Source organism: Schistocerca gregaria, chromosome 4, assembly GCF_023897955.1.
Source record: "Schistocerca gregaria isolate iqSchGreg1 chromosome 4, iqSchGreg1.2, whole genome shotgun sequence".
NCBI lineage: Eukaryota > Metazoa > Arthropoda > Insecta > Orthoptera > Acrididae > Schistocerca > Schistocerca gregaria.
Genome location: NC_064923.1, coordinates 48,520,628 through 48,534,869, shown reverse-complemented (window position 1 = coordinate 48,534,869; position 14,242 = coordinate 48,520,628). Strand labels below are relative to the sequence as shown.

The window sequence follows — 14,242 nt, the reverse complement described above, 5'->3', positions numbered from 1 at the left end:
AAATGTTCAAACGTACCTACGTTCTGTATATTAATTTAAAAAACCTACCTGTTCCCAACTGTTTGTCTAAAATTGTGTGCCATTTGTTTGGACTATTACAGCGCCATCTATCACAAAGCGAAAAAAGTGGTCCAACTAAAACATTCATATGTCTTTGCGTACTACACGAATATGTAATAAAAATGGGGGTCCTATATAAAAAAAAAACGCAGTTGATGTCAGTTTGACCTATGGCAGCGCCATCTAGCGGGTCAACCATAGCGCCATCTGGTTTCTCCTTCAAGCTAGACGTCTTTCGTTCTTTGCAGTTTTTCGTTTGACGCTTATTTCGTGAGATATTTGGACCGATCACGATCAATGGATCACCGTGTATAATAATGAACAGAGTTCAGTTTTGCGAATCAGTGAGCATGTTACAAGAAGGCAACGACAGCATTATGCTGGTTACTGTGGCCAAGCGGTTCTAGGCGCTTCGGCGCGGAACCACGCTGCTGCTGCGATCGCAGGTTCGAATCCTGCCTCGGGCATGGATGTGTGTGATGTCCTTAGGTTGGTTAGGTTTATGTAGTTCTAGGGGACTGATGACCTCATATGTTAAGTCCTATAGTGCTTAGGGCCATTTGACAGCAGTGTGAGTTATCAGGAAACGACTGTCTATGATGGTGTATATGGCAGAGACACATCTAAGGAAACTGGCAAAAATTGTAGGCTCGGAAATTCTCACACACGTGTAGAACTGAGAAACGCAAGCGAGTGGGTTGTCTCATACTTACCTGGTCTGTGGTGTTGGCTCACATAGCGGTCGAGTGACTTTCACTCATCGCATCCTCCCAGCCCTTTGTGCCACCACCTCGTGGGTGTGTGCCTTAATGAACGCCAGTGCAGCCCGCTTGAGGCTGCCGCAGAAGTGCCCGACTGCGAGGACCGCTGTTGACGCCGCGGTCTCCACAGCCAGCTGAGCGGCCACCTTTAGGCGCGACACGCCGTACCTACCTGCTGCGTCCAGCAGCTGGGGCCCACGCCAGGTAGCTGGGGGGCAGGTAGGAGACCAGTCGGCGCAGCACCGGGCCCCCCACACGTGCGATGCTGATCTTGCGAGCCCTGGTCTTCAGCAGGTCGCGCCTGAACGTGGTGGCGAACGCAGGACTCCTGGCTGCCAGGACGGCCCTGTGCGCCGCCAGCCGGTTGTCGTCTGCCGCCAGCGTCACCACGGCGCCGTCCCCAGCGTCCAGAAGGGTGCCCAGCTCCACGGCGTCATCTTCTTACTATCCTTAACTGAGTCCATACTGGACGATTCTGAAACACGGCATCACTGAGAAGCCCTTTCAGCTTATAGATGACTCTCGATACTTCTACGAGCTGAAGTCAGACCTGTGTCAAGCAACAGTTGATAAATGTTGTCCATCATCAGTCAATTCCAGCCCCGTGATATCCTTGCCGTGTCAGACTGGTGGCATTGGTGAATAGCTGCAGATCTTCAATAATACCGTTTTAAACAGTTACCTTTTTGTTTCCGCAAAATTTCATTTGCACAACAAGCTTTAGAAAAGATAAACACCTCATTTTGATAATTTCTTTCTGCGGCTCAATGTTACTTGAACTGGAAATTATTCGAAATACTAAAAAGCCGTAAGGATCTCCTGTTATTCAAGAAAACAACTTTTTTTAATGATTGGAATCCGTATTGTCCATACATTAACCAATAGTCGTGCATGTAGTCTTGTTGGAGTTGTTTCACACAGGGAATCAAATTGTTCAAATGGCTCTGAGCACTATGGAACTTAACTTCTGAGGTCATCAGTCCCCTAGAACTTAGAACTACTTAAACCTAACTAACCTAAGGACATCACACAACACCCAGTCATCACGAGGCAGAGAAAATCTCTGACCCCGCCGGAAATCGAACCCGGGAACCCGGGTGCGCGAAGCGAGAACGCTACCGCACGACCACGAGATGCGGGCTTGGCTCAACAGTTCCCTCTCATTGCATCATTATCAGTGACTGCACATATGTCATTTTAACCTTCCACAGCCGGTATGATGTCTTCAAACGAAGAACATGTTTGGGGACTCTGTCTGTGGCGGGCACCTCGAATTTCAGCATGCAACAGTCCGATTGGCTAACTTCAGTGCCAGTTAACCCAGAAACTGCGAAAAGTATCGAATTTTTTTAAACAGGCATTTCTCAGCACAACCTACGCTGCGATACACTTACAACCTTTTCGCATTTGTTCTGATCACCCTATATATATATATATATATATATATATATATATATATATATATATATATATATATATATGGTGAGTCACCTAACGTTACCGCTGGGTATATTTCGTAAACCACATCAAATACTGACGAACCGATTCCATAGACCGAACGTGAGGAGAGCGGCTAGTGTAACTGCTTAATACAAACCATAAAAAAATTCACGGAAGTATGTTTTTTAACACAAACCTACGTTTTTTAAAATGGAACCACGTTAGTTTTGTTAGCACATCTGAACATATAAACAAATACGTAATCAGTGCCGTTTGTTGCTTTGTAAAATGTTAATTACATCCGGAGATATTGTAACCTAAATTTGACGCTTGAGTACCACTCCTCCGCTGTTCGATCGTGTATCGGAGAGCACTGAATTACGTAGGGATCCAAAGGGAACGGTGATGGACCTTAGTTACAGAAGAGAGTGGAACAGCACATTACGTCCATATGCTAACACCTTTTTATTGGTCTTTTTCACTGACGCACATGTACATTATCATGAGGGGTGAGGTACACGTACACACGTGGTTTCTGTTTTCAATTACGGAGTGGAATAGAATGTGTCCCGACATGCCAGGCCAATAGATGTTCAATGTGGTGTCCATCATTTGCTGCACACAATTGTAATCTCTGGCGCAGTACATCTGGTGTAATGTCGCCGCAGGCTGCCACAATACGTTGTTTCATATCCTCTGGGGTTGTAGGCACATCACGGCACACAGTCTTCTTTAACGTACCCCACAGAAAGAAGTCCAGAGGTCTAAGATCAGGAGAACGGGCTGGCCAATTTATGCGTCCTCCACGTCCTATGAAACGCCCGTCGAACATCCTGTCAAGGGTCAGCCTAGTGTTAATTGCGGAATGTGCAGGTGCACCATCATGCTAATACCACATACGTCGACGCGTTTCCAGTGGGACATTTTCGAGCAACGTTGGCAGATCATTCTGTAGAAACGCGATGTATGTTGCAGTGCTCTCCGATACACACGATCGAACAGCGGAGGAGTGGTACTCAAGCGTCAACTTTAGGTTACAATATCTTCATATGTAATTAACATTTTACAATGCAACAAACGACACTGATTACGTATTTGTTTAAATGTTCAGATGTGCTAACAAAACTAACGTGGTTCCGTTTTAAAAAACATAGGTTTGTGTTAAGAAACATAATTCCGTGCATTTTCGTATGGTTTGTATTAAACAATTACACTAGCCCCTCTCCTCACGTCCGGTCTGTGAAATCGGTTCGTCAGTATTTGATGTGGTTTCCGAAATATATCCAGCGGTAACGTTAGGTGACTCACCCTGTATATATAACGCGACACCCTCAAGGACTGTGTTCAGTGGGACTTCATTTGCCACAGTCATCGGCGATCAGCTGGCACTCTGGAGGTCTCTCTGTGTGCCCTTTGTTTCGACAGACCACCGAGCGAGATGGTGGTTAGCACACTGGACTCGCATTTAGGGGGATGACGCTTCAAACCCACGTCTGGCCATCCCTTTTAGGTTTTCCATGATTTCCATAAATAGCTCCAGGCAAATGCTGATTCCTTTGAAAGGGCAAGGCCCAAATCCTTTCCCCTCCTTGACAGAACCTGAGCTTGTGCACCATCTCTAACAACCTCGATGTCGGGACCTTAAACCAAATCTTTCTTTCCTCCTTTCTGTTTTGACTCTGCAGGTAGTAACTGTGCTGAGGTTAGATGTGAACTCTGTGCAAAACATTCATTCAGTGATACAACCGCGTACCACCGACGAGTGTGTACTCCCGTTGAACAACTTCAGCCATTTGAACAGGTTACATTGCTGGTCTGTGGGCAGGTGGTAGGACATACCGCTGAGTTGCTGCACGTATTGGGCACAATGTGTTGGTGATATGTCGCTTCTGTCAGCAATGATTTGTGTAGCATTCTCTTACCCACAGACCGTCTTCTGGATGTCTGCATACTATTGACACACGTCAAAATCGACACACTGTGAGAGCAACAGTGGCCGACCGAACATCGTCAATGGTCGAAATATGGGCACAAGTTGCATCTAATACGTCTTTTAGGACCATTGGAAGCCACATACTGCCAGCAGGATTAAGATCATGTGTGTCTCTAGCCAGGTGGCAACTGCCATCACTAAGCCGCCAAGTACAGCTTCTCTGGTGTCGTGAAAGAGTCGACTGTAGGGTGGAATGCTGCTCTGTTGTCTTCAATGACAAGAGCAGGTTCTGTCTGTATGCCAGTGATGGACGCACACGTGAATTCCACAGACCTGATCATCATCATCATTTAAGACTGATTATGCCTTTTAGCGTTCAGTCTGGAGCATAGTCCCCCTTATAAGATTCCTCCAAGATCCCCTATTCACTGTTAACATTGGTACTTCTTCTGATGTAAAGCCTATTACTTCAAAATCATTCTTAACCGAATCCAGGTACCTTCTCCTTGGTCTACCCCGACTCCTCCTACCCTCTACTGCTGAACCCATGGGTCTCTTGGGTAACCTTGCTTCTCCCATGCGTGTAACATGACCCCACCATCTAAGCCTGTTCGACCTGACTGCTACATCTATAGAGTTCATTCCCAGTTTTTCTCTGATTTCCTCATTGTGCACACCCTCCTGCCATTGTTCCCATCTACTAGTACCTGCAATCATCCTAGCTACTTTCATATCCGTAACCTCAACCTTGTTGATAAGGTAACCTGAATCCACCCAGCTTTCGCTCCCATACAACAAAGTTGGTCGAAAGATTGAACGGTGCACAGATAACTTAGTCTTGGTACTGACTTCCTTCTTGCAGAAGAGAGTAGGTCATAGCTGAGCGCTCACTGCATTAGCTTTGCTACACCTCGCTTCCAGTTCTTTCACAATGTTACCATCCTGTGAGAACATGCATCCTAAGTACTTGAAACCATCCACCTATTCTAACTTTGTTCCTCCTATTTGGCACTCAATCCGTTTATATTTCTTTCCCACTGACATTACTTTCGTTTTGGAGATGCTAATCTCAATACCATAGTCCTTACATTTCTGATCTAACTCTGAAATATTACTTTGCAAACTTTCAATCGAATCTGCCATCACAATTAAAGTCATCCGCATATGCAAGACTGCTTATTTTGTGTTCACATATCTTAATCTCACCTAGCCAGTCTATTGTATTCAACATATGATCCATAAATAATATGAACAATAGTGGAGACAGGTTACAGCCTTGTCTTACCCCTGAAACTACTCTGAACCATGGACTCAATTTACTGTGAACTAACTGCTGCCTGACTATCTATGTAAAGACCTTTAATTGCTTGCAAAAGTTTGCCTCCTATTCCATAATCACGTAGAACAGACAATAACTTCCTCCTAGGAACCCGGTCATATGCCTTTTCTAGATGTATAAAACAGAGATACAATTCCCTGTTCCACTCGTAACACTTCTCCATTATTTGCCGTAAGCTAAAGATCTGGTCCTGACAACCTCTAAGAGGCCTAAACCCTCACTGATTTTCATCCAATTTGTCCTCAACTAATAGTCGAACTTTTCTTTCAACAATACCTGAGAAGATTTTACCTACAACGCTGATCAAAGAGATACCTCTGTAGCTGTTACAATCTTTTCTGTTTCCATGTTTAAAGATTGGTGTGATTACTGCTTTCGTCCAATCTGATGGAACCTGTCCCGGCTCCCACGCCATTTCAATTATCCTGTGTAGCCATTTAAGACCTGACATTCCACTGTATTTGATGAGTTCCAGCTTAATTTCATCCACCCCAACCGCTTTATTGCACTGCAATCTATTGACCAATTTCTCCACTTCCTCGAATGTGATCCTATTTCCATCATCAATCCTGTCCCATTGTACATCGAAATCAGAAACATTACTGATCGTATTTTCACCTACATTGAGCAACTCTTCAAAATATTCCCTTCCACATGCCCAAGGCATCAACAGGATTCACCAGAAGTTTTCCTGACCTGTCCAAAATACTTGTCATTTCCTTCTTACCTCCCTTTCGAAGACTGCTAATTACACTCCAGTATGGTTTCCCTGCAGCTTGACCCAAGGTCTCCAATCTGTTTCCAAAGTCTTCCCAAGATTTCTTCTTGGATGCTGTAATTATCTGTTTGGCTTTGTTTCTTTCTTCAACATAACTTTCTCTGTCTACCTGAGTTCGAGTATGTAGCCATTTTTGATATGCCTTCTTTTTCCTATTACAGGCTGCCTTGGCTGTGTCATTCCACCAAGCTGTTTGCTTCATCCTACCTTTACACACTATTGTTCCAAGACATTCTTTGGCCACTTCTAGTACTGTGTCCCTGTACCTTGTCCATTCCTTTTCCAGTGACTGCAATTGACTACATTCAACTAACTGGTACCTTTCTGAGATCACTGTTATGTACTTGTGCCTGATTTCCTTATCCTGAAGTTTCTCCACTCTTATCCTCCTACATATGAACCTGACCTCTTGCACTTTCGGCCTTACAATACCAATTTCACTGCAGATTAAATAGTGATCAGTGTCATCAAAGAATCCCCTGAATATACGTGTGTCCCTCACAGCCTTCCTGGATTCCTGATCTTTTATTACATAATCAATGACAGATCTGGTTCCCCTGCCTTCCTAAATATACCGGTGAATGTTCTTATGTTTAAAAAAGGAAATCCAAGAGTTGTTTCCCGTTCCTGTTGATCTCCATTTCAATCCAAATTTACCCATAACCTTTTCATACCCCTCTGTTCGATTTACAGTCCTGGCATTAAAATCACCCATGAGCAGAACACTGTCCTTGTCCTTTACTCTAACAACTACATCACTGAGTGCCTCATAAAAACTATCCATCTTATCTTGATCTGTCCCTTCACAATGCGAATATACTGACACAATCCTAATTTTCTTGCTAGACACTGTCAAATCTATCCACATCAGTCGTTCATTTACATATCTTATTGCAACTACCCTGGGTTCCATTTCTTTCCTGATGAAAAGCCCTACACCCCATTGTATTGTCCCACTTCATATTCTTTCTCACCCCTTACCCGAATGTCACTAACAGCTAAAGCGTCCAACCCCATATTACTTGCAGCCTCTGCCAGCTCTACTTTCTTAACTGAGTAGCCCCCATTGATATTAATAGCTCCCCATCTCGTTACCAATCGTTTGCCGATTCGTATCTTAGGAGTCCCTGGTTTGTCAATTAGAGGTGGGACTCCGTCACATCCAAAGATCCGAGGCATTTTGCTCTGATTGTTGCCAGCATCATATTTATAGTACCAGGGAAGCAAGTTGCTAGCCTTACTTACCCAGGGTCCCATTGAATTTTACCCCTAACGGTTGAGGGACTAACCAGTGGATTTGGTAGTCTTTGGCGTCTGAGCATAAAGGTGGCCACGACTCGGAATATGTCCTAGATGCCCAGCCTTATTCCAAAGTAACTGGTATCCCGACTGTCAGGAACACTTACTTGGCTACTCATACGTTGCCCGTGGTTCATGAACTAGGACATGATACCAGGAACCCACACCATGAACCACCACAGACCTGATGGGCTGCCTATTACAGAGTGCATTCACCCACGGTCATCAGGTCCCACCACAGGCTGCAAGGTGTGGGGAGCCATCAGTTTCATCTCGCAGTCACTTTGGTGCTCCTTCAAGGTAAAGTATCCAGTGCCTCCTTCAGTAAACAGGCGGTTATCCCTGTGCTGCAGGCATTATGCGACAGGAAGGTGATGCGAGCTTGCAGGACAAGGCAACTAAAGGTGGCAGTCTATGGTCACCTCTTCGTAGGATACCAACTGCCATCCCCAAAATTGCCTGCATGCAAGGATACCCTCACCCTCACCAAAGCCTGCAATAGCCATTGACAAATTGCTACAAAAGGCGGCAAGCGCGATGGTCACTACATCGTAGGATGCCAACTGCCATCCTTAAAATGGCATGCATGCTAGGATACATAACTGTGTTGCCGGTAAGAGGAGGGGGAGGGTGTGTGTGTACACTGTGCACTGATGCAGCTGTTTGGCCACTCATTACTGTGACATGTGTGTTCCATTTGGTCTGTATTTGTTATCGTATGCTGCTACAATTATTAACTACCTCTCACATAATGTGTCAATAAAATGCCCTTGATGAGGGTGTTACATTTTTCTGACAGTATCTATATACCTTAGTGTTAAATGGATGTTGATTTCGTCTTCCAAAGTTTTGCTCCTTGTTTTCCATGTAGGTAAGTTATGTAACGTAGCAACTTCTTTTCGTCTCACTGTCAGAGGCCTCGTTCTCAGATTCGCAACTGATGAGAATTTTCTGCTTCAGTAGTTCACAATTTGCTGTGATTTGTTATGGCTGATCAGCAGCACCATTCCTCTAATGCAGAATTCAGTTCTCAACGTGATGCTTAGTGTACTGGAGGTAACAACTCCTCTCCACTAGAACGGGGCCTATGTATTTCATACTGTGTTGCACATATGATTCTGCCACACAGACATTACACACAAACGAAAGTACTTCTGACGGGTGATCAGCAGATTTCATACCGGTTTATAACTTTGTAGCCAATCACATATGACTTCCTTCATTGTACCAAAGTCACAGTATTTGGAGAGTTTGCTTTCGTTAAACATTTTCTTATTTTTCTATGTTTGTACAACTAATGTTTCGATCTAGGATTATAGTTACACCGAGACGTGCTCCATCTGTGTCCGAAACACTGGAATTTTTGTAATGGAGTAAATTGATAAACTGATTGTGAGTTCTCTTATTGTTTTGGTGTTACGTTTTGACTCTCCTGTAGAGTGAGTCATTCTATAGCTCAGATATATTTTAACAATGTGTGTGAGACACAGTACGTAATGCGACACCCAGCATCTGATCTCTGTATAGTTAAGACAGGGTTTCGGCCAGCTGTCCTGCACTTACTTTTCTGAACGACAACGGCGTAAATCGGTGCACTATTCAAGTGAACTCAAAATCCTATAATGAAAGATTATGCATATTAGATCCCAAATAAAGAAGCTAGCTATTACCTGATGTATAGCCTACATTTGCGACAGTTTATTACACTGATCTCTTTCAGAGGAAGCAAACCAACTTTTCCACCGTTGAAAGCTGAAACAAGTGGTCGAATACAAAGCACACACAAAGACATAATGCAACAGGTGCAGAACGGGTAGCAGTGGGACTGCTGCAGAACTGGGAGGCCACGACTGCGCTGGTGTGAACAGTCGCCCCTACTGTGGCCCTGCAGTGGGTCACCCTGCTGTTTGCAGAGCTGAGCTGACACACACACACACACAGACCTCACTGAAAGGGGGGATTGCCCTGCGCGCCATCACCGATCACGTCGATATCTCTGCCAAGTGCAGCGCTTTGCCGGAAATGACAGTGACTGAAGTAGAAGCTCTATATGGTCCAGCAAACTGGAAAATTGACATGTTTGGCGTAAGTCGGTGGACCCACAAGTTATTTTTGTTAAAATGTTGCCCAGCCGGCAGTAGACGCAGCGGGAAGACTTTAGAACGATAATCTCAGGACTGTAGGTCCGAGTTCATGTGTGGAAACTTTTTAATTGTCTTTAGTTTCAAATAACTTGAATACACGGTACTGGTCTTCCACAGTATTTATGGAATACTCCGTCTGTTCTTGGAGAAACACAGACATATTAAACACCTGGATACACAGTATTAATCTTCCACAATACTGTGAATTCAGGTGTTTAATATGTCTGTGTTTCTCCAAGAACAGGCGGAGTATTCCATAAATATTTTTATTTTCAATCTGGACATTACTTAAACTGCAAATAAACCAAAATAATGCTCAATACGTCGTATATGTTAACATTTTCATAAAACGGGAGGACATGTATACCACGAGATTTTTCAAGGTAAATAACTGCCATCGTGCACTTTTTGAAAGTGATTATTCCCGAAATGGAGTCCGCTGTCGTCATGTACAGAAGCTTCACAGCCGTTCTGATCTCATTAAGACAAAAAGAAATCACATCCGAAGAAGGCCGCGTCAGAATACTTTCCACTGTACTTCACCAACTATCCTCGCCAATGTTTGGCGAAATAGTGTGCTGCGAGTGGTTTGCTGTCAAGCTTTTATGTATGTAAACCGAGTTTGTTTCTCTAGGGAGTCTTTAATAAAACAACCATGTAACTGTAAAACTTCAGCGTTTATAGCATGTGTGAGACGCCGAGAATATTACTGCCTTGTTTGCATGATACATACCACCCCAGCACTTGTAAATATCAACCGTAGACCGATAAAAGTACCTAATTTTACATATGACGTTCTCGCGCATGCCTTACAAACACTTCCCGGAAATTTGCTACGCCGTGCTGAAAAGTAACGGCTTCGAATTTTTTAAACTGTTCTCGATATCGACTGATGGATTACACTTGTGCATCTTACTCAGTCGACTTTTCCGCTTTGATGACGCATGTTACAACCTTCTGCCGCTAGATGGTTCTGATTTGTACCGTGCAACATGGCGCTGTGCGCTCTAACCATGTTAGTGCGTGAGGAACAGTGTGCTGAAAGTCAGTTTCTAAATTCAGACGAATTTGTTCATACATGGAGCACTACTTTCTACTTCAGCGTTACAATGCCACACCTCACACGAGCGGTGAGACATGTGCAAGAATCCGACCCCCATCGATAATCCTCCATACATTTCGGACTCGGCCCCATCCGGTTTTCGTCTGTTCACGAAACTTGAAGAAAAGCCTTCGAGGACTTCACTCTGATAGTGAAGAAGTAGTTCAAGCAGGGGTGAGGTACTGGATTCGTCAACAAACATTTCTCAACGACAGTATCGAGGAAATTCTTGTCGGGAGAAATGTGTTTGACGCAAGGGTGGCTATGTTGATTAATAGATGCATAGACATGAAGGATAAAAATGTAGAATGTTAAGAAATTTTGCTTTATTTAAAGCGTCTTAAGAGTTTTCAGATAAAAAATTTGGAGGCATTACTTTGCAAAAAATGGTTCAAATGGCTCTGAGCACTATGGGGCGCTGATGACCTCGATGTTGAGGGCCCATAAGCCCCAACACGCACACTTGGCACTATGGGGCTAAACTTCTGAGGTCATCAGTCCCCTAGAACTTAGAACTACTTAAACCTAACTAAGCGCGGTTCCAGACTGTGGCTCCTAGAACCGCTCGGCCACTCCGGCCGGCCATTACTTTAAAGCTAGCCCTCATATTTTCAATCTCAGATTTTAGTTTGCCTTTCGTTTTTATGGCTTTTATTAAAATATTAATGAATGTAATGTCTAGAGTATTATTTCGGTTTATTTGCAGTGTAAGAGACATACAAAATGAAAATGAAAAAAATAAAAAGATTTCACGTAGAGACTCGACCCTGCGACGCCCGGTTTACCCCTCTGAACTCTTTCTTGTGCGCCAGCAACTGGCTGGGAGGTATGCTGACATAAATGGCTTATTTCTCGTGCAACCTGCGTCAGTGAACCTAATGTCTGCTATACACTTGGCTATCTGGAGCCCCCGTTCCCCTCACTTTCATTTCTGGACGAGCCCTGCGCAGGCTACAATATTTTTTTTCTTTATTGTCATGTGTTCACCTTATACAAAGGCGGGCTGGCAGCGGATTACATCTACTCCGCTCTTCAGTCACAAGCATGAAAATAATAGAGAAAAAGGAGACTTAAAAGTAACAAATCGGTGATTAAAAAACAGGACATACAATAAATAAAAAAAAACATGAAGCCGTTCACACTCGACGAAAACACACGAAAAACTGTCGGCACTGCACACAAACACTGACGAATGAGACGGTACAAGTGAAAGAGGAGCGTGGCAGCGAAAAACACTAAATCGCGATCACGATGGCACAGACACTAAACTGATGGCGATGATCTCCGGAGCGTGAATGTCCACTTAGCGTGTGCGAGTCCGGGAACCTGCCAAGAGAGGAGGAAGGTGGTGGAGGAGGGAGAGGGGAGAGCAGAGATGCCAATGACAGGGGAGTTGGACGGAGGAGGGAAGGTAGGAGGGGGTTGGGGAATCCCAGGGGAGGAGGGGTGGAGGAAGGGAGAGAGAAGGGAGAGAGCGTGTTCTAAGGAAAGGACACAGGAAGTGATAGGAGGGGTAGATGGAGGAGGGCATCATCAGGGAGGGGGAGCTGGTAGAAGCCACCTTGGGAGAGGGTATGGAGAGTGGAGAGATGGACAGCAGGTGGGACATGGAAATACAGGCACGGCAGCGGACGGGGGTGGGAGAGGATGGGAGAGACTAGTGGATGAGGGGGATCTAGTTTACGGGAGGTGTATAGGATCTGTATCCATTCGAGGAAGAGGAGGAGGTGGGGGAATGGAATAAGATCGTACAGGATCCACGTGGGGAAGACAGATATGATAAACAAGGCGGAGAGCATGGTGCTCAAGGATTTTAAGGGATTTATAAAAGGTGGGAGGGGGCGGAGATCCAGGCAGGATGGGGATAGCAGAGGATAGGACAGATGAGGGATTTATAGGTGTGGAGGTTGGTGGAGGGGTCTAGACCCCACGTACAGCCAGAAAGAAACTCAAGGAGATGGAGCTGGAAGCGTGCCTTAGCTTGGATTGTCCAGAGATGGAGGGGTACAGGAGAGGCGACGGTCGAGGGTGGCGCCAAGGTACTTAAGGGTGGGGATGAGAGTGATAGGATGGCCATAGATGGTGATATAGAAATCGAGGAGGCGGAAGGAAGGGGTGGTTTTGCCTACAATGATCGCCTGGGGTTTGGAAGGATTGACCTTAAGCAACCACTGGTTGCACCAAGTGGTGAACCGGTCAAGATGGGATTGGAGAAGGTGATGGGAGCGCTGCAGGGTGGGGGCAAGGGCAAAGAAGGTGGTGTCATTGGTGTACTGGAGAAGGTGGATGGCGGGTGTCCGCCGTATACAGAAGGTACAGAAGAGGGGAGAGGACGGAACCTTGGGGCACACCAGCGGAGGGGAAAAAGGTGTACGAATCCGTGTTGTGGATGGTGATGTAGAAAGGACGTTCGGAAAGAAATAAGCCTATCAGATGGACGTCATTAATAGGAAGGGCGAAGGTTTGGAGCTTTAAGAGGAGACCGGAATGCCACATGTGGTCATAGGCTTGTTCAAGGTCAAGAGAGAGGAAGAAAGCGGAGCGACGGGAATTAAGCTGTTCGGGCAACAGATGAGTGAGGTGAAGGAGAAGGTCATCAGAAGAGAAGGACGGCTGAAAGCCACACTGGGTAACGGGAAGGAGGCAGTGCTGGCGGAGATGCTGGTGGATGCGACGTGCAGACTATAAATTTGGAGGGAGTTTGTGTTGATGAGCAGTTGAGGTCCAATTGCTGGGAGAGGCAGAGCAGATAGCTCCTCCCTACCAAGCATAGAGACTGCTGGAGCAGAAAGAGGAGGTGCCGCTACTCACCCTGTAGGCACAGTAGACTGACGTCACACGACAGAGCGCCGCCGGCAGTGCCGCCGCTCTTATACACCTGCTGCGCCCACGTGACGTCACCTCGCGCGATCGTAAGCGGGCGGGACTTATCAGCTTATCTTTCGCATCGCACATCGCGAGAGTGCTGTGGCGCGCGAGTTGGCTCGGGTAATGCGCCTATCGATTCGCATACCTTCACTTTATTCCCCAGAACGTGAAATGTCACAATGCACTCAGTAACTGATTTAAACTCGACACTCCACGATCGAAAAATTTTGTCGCGGGTTCAGTTATAACAAAATCAAACAGTATCTTTCGGCAGTGCTTGCAAAATGGTCGTGGTGTATCACAAATGATTATTGGTCTGTTCTGTTTGATTCCAGTGGCTATCCTGACATTAAATGGCACAGATAAAATACTCCAAGTCAGGGATATTACATGCAGTTCAAGGTCACGAGCTGCCTAGCACGAAAACAAGTCCACACTACATATATCATAATTGTTAATTTTTTTAAAAAAAGAAAGGAAATAAGGAAGGGAGATGAGGAACTTTATTGTTTGTAATA

General features: G+C 45.2%; 1 protein-coding gene across 4 annotated transcripts in view; it reads right to left on the bottom strand.

Annotated features, from left to right (window-relative positions):
- Positions 1-13,741, bottom strand: part of LOC126267141 (26S proteasome non-ATPase regulatory subunit 10-like) — a 35,275-nt gene extending 21,534 nt beyond the window's left edge. The window contains exons 1-2 of one of the 4 annotated variants that reach the window (XM_049972066.1): positions 13,668-13,690; positions 994-1,296 (exon numbers count right to left, since the gene is read on the bottom strand). The gene's annotated coding sequence lies outside the window, so the exon portion shown is untranslated. Of the gene's footprint in view, positions 1-773; positions 853-993; positions 1,923-13,667 lie in introns of those variants that run through there. The other 3 variants (XM_049972068.1, XM_049972065.1, XM_049972069.1) reach the window with 3 other exon arrangements.
- Positions 13,742-14,242: the final 501 nt, after the last annotated feature.